The sequence below is a fragment of the Rhamphochromis longiceps genome, linkage group LG3, assembly GCF_057381845.1.
Source record: "Rhamphochromis longiceps isolate RC_006_pf linkage group LG3, R_longiceps_female_GT1.1, whole genome shotgun sequence".
NCBI lineage: Eukaryota > Metazoa > Chordata > Actinopteri > Cichliformes > Cichlidae > Rhamphochromis > Rhamphochromis longiceps.
Window position 1 is genome coordinate 58,497,899 of NC_140559.1, and position 7,859 is coordinate 58,505,757.

General features: G+C 48.4%; 1 pseudogene; it reads right to left on the minus strand.

Moving 5' to 3' along the window:
- Positions 1-5,182: 5,182 nt before the first annotated feature.
- LOC146675464 (uncharacterized) lies at positions 5,183-7,528 on the minus strand (annotated as a pseudogene).
- Positions 7,529-7,859: the final 331 nt, after the last annotated feature.

Genomic DNA, 7,859 nt, shown 5'->3' on the forward strand with positions numbered 1-7,859 from the left:
TTTTCATTTACTATGTTTTTCTTTTTATTATTTTCTTTTGTTTTATTCTTTAGACCAAATGACTTCCATTTCTGCTATGCTGACATTTTGAAAATTAAAAAATTGCTTAAGATACTTACTAAATAACCTTCACAGACAATTGTTGTATACATTTAAAATAAGTTAAAACAGGAGGGAATGTTACAGGAAAAATGATTCTATGTTTCTTTACCTTCTTTTAAATGTACAAAGATGCCTTTTGTCTGCCCTCTGCCTATGGTTAGATTAGTTTAGAATTATCTTTTTAGACTTTCCCAGCAAACACATCTTGTTTCTGGGACATATTGTTTTAGATTGTTTTATCTTCCCTAGCTCTCTGCTGACGAGACTAGCACCATATATGGAGTTGTTTTATTTTATCTGTTTATTATTTGTTATCCTGTTCTCACTGTCTCTGTGCTCTGTGCCTATAAAAATTACCAAGCCACTGTGCATGGTGTGAGTTGTTCTTAGCAGCTCACCCGTGTACACGTTTGATAAAGAAAGTAACTTTGTCTCATTGTGTCTTTATTTCTCCTGGGTTTTTTACAGAGTTTTCCCCCAACAAATGGTTTCAACTTAGTTTATTTTATCTAAAACTTCAGTGCACGGTCGCAGGGATCCGCTGACACAGATCGCTGGCACAGGCTGGTTAGTTATTGAATGGTTTCAGCTTAGTTTATTTTCTCTAAAACTTCAGTGCACGGTTGCAGGGATCAGCTTACACAGATCGCTGTCACAGGCTGGTTAGTTATTTAAATGGTTTCAGGTTAGTTTATTTGATCTAAGACTTCAGTGCATGGTCGCAAAGATCAGCTGACACAGATCCCTGACACACGCTGGTTAGTTATTTAATGGTTTCAACTTAGTTTATTTTCTCTAAAACTTCAGTGCACGGTTGCAGGGATCAGCTGACACAGATCGCTGGTTAGTTATTTAATGGTTTCAGCTTTGTTTATTTGATCTACAACTTCAGTCCATGTTCGCAGGGATCAGCTGACACAGATCGCTGGCACAGGCTGGTTAGTTATTTAATGGTTTCAGCTTAGTTTATTTGATCTAAAACTTCAGTGCACGGTTGCAGGGATCAGCTGACACAGATCGCTCGCACAGGCTGGTTAGTTATTTAATGGTTTCAGGTTAGTTTATTTGATCTAAAACTTCAGTCCATGTTCGCAGGGATCAGCTGACACAGATCGCTGGCACAGGCTGGTTAGTTATTTAATGGTTTCAGCTTAGTTTATTTGATCTAAAACTTCAGTGCACGGTTGCAGGGATCAGCTGACACAGATCGCTCGCACAGGCTGGTTAGTTATTTAATGGTTTCAGCTTAGTTTATTTGATCTAAAACTTCAGTGCACGGTTGCAGGGATCAGCTGACACAGATCGCTCGCACAGGCTGGTTAGTTATTTAATGGTTTCAGGTTAGTTTATTTGATCTAAAACTTCAGTGCACGGTTGCAGGGATCAGCTGACACAGATCGCTGGTTAGTTATTTAATGGTTTCAGCTTTGTTTATTTGATCTACAACTTCAGTCCATGTTCGCAGGGATCAGCTGACACAGATCGCTGGCACAGGCTGGTTAGTTATTTAATGGTTTCAGCTTAGTTTATTTGATCTAAAACTTCAGTGCACGGTTGCAGGGATCAGCTGACACAGATCGCTCGCACAGGCTGGTTAGTTATTTAATGGTTTCAGCTTAGTTTATTTGATCTAAGACGTAAGTGCACGGTTGCAGGGATCAGATGACACAGATCGCTGGCACAGGCTGGTTAGCTATTTAATGGTTTCAGCTTAGTTTATTTTGATCTAAGACTTCAGTGCACGGTTGCAGGGATCAGCTGAAACAGATCGCTGGCACAGGCTGGTTAGTTATTTAATTGTTTCAGCTTAGTTTATCTAAAACTTCAGTGCACGGTTGCAGGAATCAGCTGACACAGATCGCTGGCACAGGCTGGTTAGTTATTTAATGGTTTAGGTTTGGTTTATTTAATCTAAAACTTCAGTGCACGGTTGCAGGGATCAGCTGACACAGAATCGCTGGTACAGGCTGGTTAGTTATTTAATGGTTTAGGTTTGGTTTATTTGATCTAAAACTTCAGTCCACGTTCGCAGGGATCAGCTGACACAGATCGCTGGCACAGGCTGGTTAGTTATTTAATTGTTTCAGCTTAGTTTATCTAAAACTTCAGTGCACGGTTGCAGGGATCAGCTGACACAGATCGTTGGCACAGGCTGGTTAGTTATTTAAAAGAAGAGGCAGAAAAATCAAGAGGAGAAGCTAAAAATTCAAAGTTTGAAACTGAAGTAGTATTGCAGGAATTACAGGATGTGGGTCTCAAACTTAAAGGAGAGAAGATGAGAAAACAACAGGCAGAAAACGAGAATGAAAACATGAAGAAAGAACTGTTGCAAGCTCAAAAAGCATTGGAGGAAGAGAAAAGCACAGCACAAGAAGCCAAAAATAAATATCAAACTGCAAAGAAGGAGGCAGGAAATGTGATGCAGGAATTACAGGAGGTGCAGGAAGCTTTTGAAGAGGAAAAAAGCAAAATGCAGTTGGCAACACAAGACGCTGCAAATGTAATGGCTGAAGCTGAAACACTAAGGAAGGAATTACTGCATGTGAAGCAACAACTTGAAGAGGAGAAAAAATGTAAACACGAGACAGAAAATGAGATTGAAAATATGAAGAAAGAATTGTTGGAAGCTCAAAAAGTGTTGGAGGAAGAGAAAATTAAAATACAGGAAGCAAAGAAAGAAATGGAAGATACAAAGAGTTACACTCAAAACATGAAGGAGGAACTGATGAAAGTGCAAGAGGAACTTGCAGAAGGGAAAATTGAGTTGAAGGTATTCAAGAAAGAAACGACGGTGACCAAGAAAGGCTGCAAAGATGAACTTAAAGAAATACAAAAGCACAAAAAGGAAGCTAAAGAGCTCCTCAAACATAAAGGGAAACTGGCCAAACAGCAGCTGAAAGAAACATTTAAAGATGCCGAGGAGCAGCTCAACAAAACCTTAAAAGAGCTGAAGGCAAAAGAAAAGCAAGCCGAGGACAGGAGGGGATTCTGGAGCAGACTGCTGAGAAAGAACTGACCCAGCAGCATCTTCCTCCTTCCCCCTCTCTCAACCTTTCTTTCACAAAAATCCCCCCAAACTTTACTTGGGACGTTTGTTTGTTTTTTAAAAACTCTATTCTGAATGCATGTACTGACATACAAAAATAAAATTGCCATAACTTGACCTCATGTTACCTGCTTCTTTTCTTGTGTGTCTGTGGATGTAAAACAGTAACACACTTTCTGCTCTGTGTGATTTTAATTGCAAATAAATGCAATATGTTTTCATTTTAAAATGCAGTGCAAAAAACTTCTGCTTTAAATCTTTTTTTTTTTTTAGCAAAAAGCTTTTTTTTTTGCCTGTTGTGGAAGTTTTCCATTTAAATAAAGCCTGCAGACGAGCGGTGAGCGGTAGCTAACATTCTTTAATCAAAACACACAAAGAACAGACAAGCAAGCTTGATGAAGTCCCTGCATGACCGCGGGACAGACGGTCAGCAGAGTCTCCCTGAGCCTAGCATGGCTCTCAGTTAAATACCTTCTCCAGGAACAAAAGGCAGTACACAGCTGTTTCACACCTTAAGGTTCACACTCCCTTGCTTCCTACCAGAGTCCTCAAAGACACAAAAGACTCTTCCTGTGGAGTTGTCTGCTTCCCCCAACTTCCTTACTAGACCCCCAGCATTTGTCTTACTGTATGAGTGTGAGACATGTTAAAATCCAGTGGCACCAAGGTATCATACAATAAAATAATGTGATTAATGCATAAGTAAAAGAAATTCCTATACATGCCCCTTCCTGATTTCTTATGTTTTAACATGTTTGTTACACTTACATGTTTCCAATTTCAAATGTTAACACAGATGTTCAGACTAAATACAGATTGTAGTTTTTCAAATGATGATTTCATTTAGTTTGGGGAAACAGCTCTCCAACTTTACCTCATGTAGAAAAAGTCATTTCCTTCTAAACCTAATAAGTGGTTTTGTCATCTAGCAAGAACTGCAGTCAAGCATTTGCAATAACTAATAAAAAAAAAAGCACTTGGGACAATTGTGTTGGTGACAGCTTTTGTTATAATATCAATAATATTTCTATGAATATGGGATACTGTTACATGTTTGCATAGACTTTTGTGGAATATGGAGACACTCCTGGCATTATATGAGCAAAGTGAGACTGTCACGGTCTGGCTGGCAGACCGTGGGGATGTGGGGAAGGAGGACCCAGGCGCGGAGCTCAAAGTTCAAGCAGTGCGTTTATTTACAGAGGGTGATATCAAACAACAATAAATCCCCGTGTTTTTCCCCAGACTCCCGTGTCGTGTCCTCCAAGTGCTCTCTGCTCCCGTGTCTACACTCCCGGTGCTCGCTGCTCCTTAAGCCTTCCACGCTCCTCCTGCGGGAAACAATAGCGGCAGTAGTCAGGACACTGAACAATGGCAGGCATACACTACACGACCAAAACCTAAACTGGGTAACTAACGTGGAGTCCCAAGCAAATGATCCCGCGTCGGTGGGAGCTCCAACTCTCTCCTAAGTAGCTCCCCCGACGAGGCCTGATCAGCAGCAGGTGTGTGACTTCGGGTGTGGCCAGTCCTTCCGCAGGGCCACACCCCTCAGGCCTGCAGGTGGCTGAGCTCCATCCTCCAAGCATACCCGCAGACACACACACACACACACACACACACACACACACACTCACATCTACAAGCATGGAGAAGAGCAGCAGCAACACCAAAATACATATAATAATAATAATATAATTCATAACTGCTCAGGGATCCTGGGTTGCTCAGACCCAGGACCCTGACAGTACCCCCCCTCTAAGGGTCGGCTCCCGACGACCCCAAAACCAAAACAAAAAAACAGCACAACCAACCCAGGGCGGGCGGCTGGGGGAACCAGGACGGAGGGCCAGAACCAAAACAAGCAAAAACAACAAAACAACAAACCCACCCAGTCCACAGTCTCAGAGTCCGACCGCGCATCCCGCAGCGGAGCAACAAAAAGAAAAAACGCCACAAAACAGTCTCAGGCGGCCCATCAACATAACAAAAGAGTTCAGGGGGCCTACCTCGAGCCCAACGGCGGCGACGTAGCAGCTCCGGCGGACGGCCCCGGGTCCGGCAGCAGCAGCAAAACAGTTCAGGGGGCCTGCCACGGGTCCGGTGGCAGCGGCGCTGCTCCTCCGGCGGCCTGCCACGGGTCCGGTGGCGGCGGCGCCGCTCCTCCGGCGGCCTGCCACGGGTCCGGTGGCGGCGGAACGGTTCTGGTGGCCTGCCACGGGTCCGGTGGCGGCGGCGCTGCTCCGGTGAGCAACAGCGAGGCGTGGCACCAGGTCCATGACGCGCCGATCGCTGACGTGGACGCACCGGACGTAGATGGCGAGGAGGCCGCGCTAGACGTGGAGGTCCCTCCAGTCCGCTGATCTCCGGCTCCGGCTGAGCGGGTCCCTCCTCGGCTGCTGGCAGCGAGAGCTCCTCCTCGGCTGCTGGCAGCGCCGGTTGTTCCTTCCGCTCGCCGAGCTCCTCTGCTGGTGGTTCGCTGAGCTGCTCCTGCTCGCTGAGCTGCTCCTGCTCCGGCTCGCTGAGCTGCTACTGCTCCGGCTCGCTGAGCTCCTCGGGCATGCTGAGCTCCTCCGGCTCGCTGAGCTGCTCCTCGGCTGGCGGCTCGCTGAGCTCCGGCTCCCGCTCGCTGAGCTCCTCCTCGGCTGGCAGCGCGAGCTCCTCCGGCTCGCCGAGCTCCTGCTCGGGCATGCTGAGCTCCTCCGGCTCGCTGAGCGCCTCAGCTGACGGTGCGGGCTCCTCCGGCTCGCTGAGCTCCTGCTCGGGCATGCCGAGCTCCTGCGGCTCGCTGAGCTCCTCAGCTGGCGGTGCGGGCTCCTCCGGCTCGCTGAGCTCCTGCTCGGGCATGCTGAGCTCCTCCGGCTCGCTGAGCGCCTCAGCTGACGGTGCGGGCTCCTCCGGCTCGCTGAGCTCCTGCTCGGGCATGCTGAGCTCCTGCTGCAGCTGGACGAAGTCTGAGGTCTCCCGAGCTTGCACTACCCCCCGGGCTTTACGCAGGGTGCAAAGGCAGGCGGAAACTCCCTTGAGCTGGCCGAGGTAGGGGTTTCCCTCCAGGATTGCCTCGATGGCGTTTAACCCCACCACTCCTGCCCTTGCGTTGGTGGTGTGAGTTACCCAGTCCATCAGGCGTTGGACGCGGGTGAGGTCGCTCTCTCCGGACAAGGCCGCTGGAGTGGGCAGTGGAATGGAGGCTGCAGCTGGTGGAGAAGATGGCTGAGCGTGTGATGTGGATGGTGAACAGGATGAAACGGTAAGCGGTGAGGTAGATGTCGCGGGGGATGATTCAGCAGGTGACGGCTGGATCACTAGCCGGGCGATAGGCTGAGGTACAGCGACCAGCTGGGCCGCGGGCTGCGCTTTGGCTACCGGCTGGGCAGCTGACCGTATAAACATAGCCCCAGAGTAAACAGTTGAGGTGAGTGACGATGAATTGTCCATATGACTCACCACAGCCGGCTGTTGAGATGTCTGTGGATTTAGCTGCGGTGAGGAACGCTGGCGGCGCGAACGTCGTTTCCGTGTCGGCGTCGGGGCCGGCGTCTCAGGCAGTGAATCCACCAGCTGTCCGAGCTGGTGGGCAGCCTGAGGAGGAGAGTGGAGGTGGAGGGTGGAAAGTAGGAAGTCCAGGACCACTGCATTAAGGGAGTCCACCAGCCAGGGGAATTTAAAAAGCATCTCCTGCAGCCGCCTCTCCACGGCGCGACGCAAACCTTCCGCTGGCTTCTCCCACCACACCTCACATAGGTGGTACACTTCATCCATAACTTCCCTCCTGAGCCTATCCTCGGAGACCGCTGGGTCCATAAGTGGCGGGATCATTCTGTCACGGTCTGGCTGGCAGACCGTGGGGATGTGGGGAAGGAGGACCCAGGCGCGGAGCTCAAAGTTCAAGCAGTGCGTTTATTTACAGAGGGTGATATCAAACAACAATAAATCCCCGTGTTTTTCCCCAGACTCCCGTGTCGTGTCCTCCAAGTGCTCTCTGCTCCCGTGTCTACACTCCCGGTGCTCGCTGCTCCTTAAGCCTTCCACGCTCCTCCTGCGGGAAACAATAGCGGCAGTAGTCAGGACACTGAACAATGGCAGGCATACACTACACGACCAAAACCTAAACTGGGTAACTAACGTGGAGTCCCAAGCAAATGATCCCGCGTCGGTGGGAGCTCCAACTCTCTCCTAAGTAGCTCCCCCGACGAGGCCTGATCAGCAGCAGGTGTGTGACTTCGGGTGTGGCCAGTCCTTCCGCAGGGCCACACCCCTCAGGCCTGCAGGTGGCTGAGCTCCATCCTCCAAGCATACCCGCAGACACACACACACACACACACACACACACACACACACTCACATCTACAAGCATGGAGAAGAGCAGCAGCAACACCAAAATACATATAATAATAATAATATAATTCATAACTGCTCAGGGATCCTGGGTTGCTCAGACCCAGGACCCTGACAGAGACTCATTTTTTAGGGTTGGTGGAGATGAGTGTGAAGATCCAAACAATCCCTGTCAGTGATGGAGAAGCTTTGATGAAAATATTTGGTAAAAAGTTCACCAGCATGAAGGAAATGAAGTTTCAAACTTTCCTTAGGAGGAGCCCAGCACGCCTGCTTAAAGAATAGTAAGTGTGGCGATGTGGATGCTTGCAGCGACTGCTGTATAGAGGCCATCCTGCTACACATGAAACACATCAGAGTCATAATTGTTATT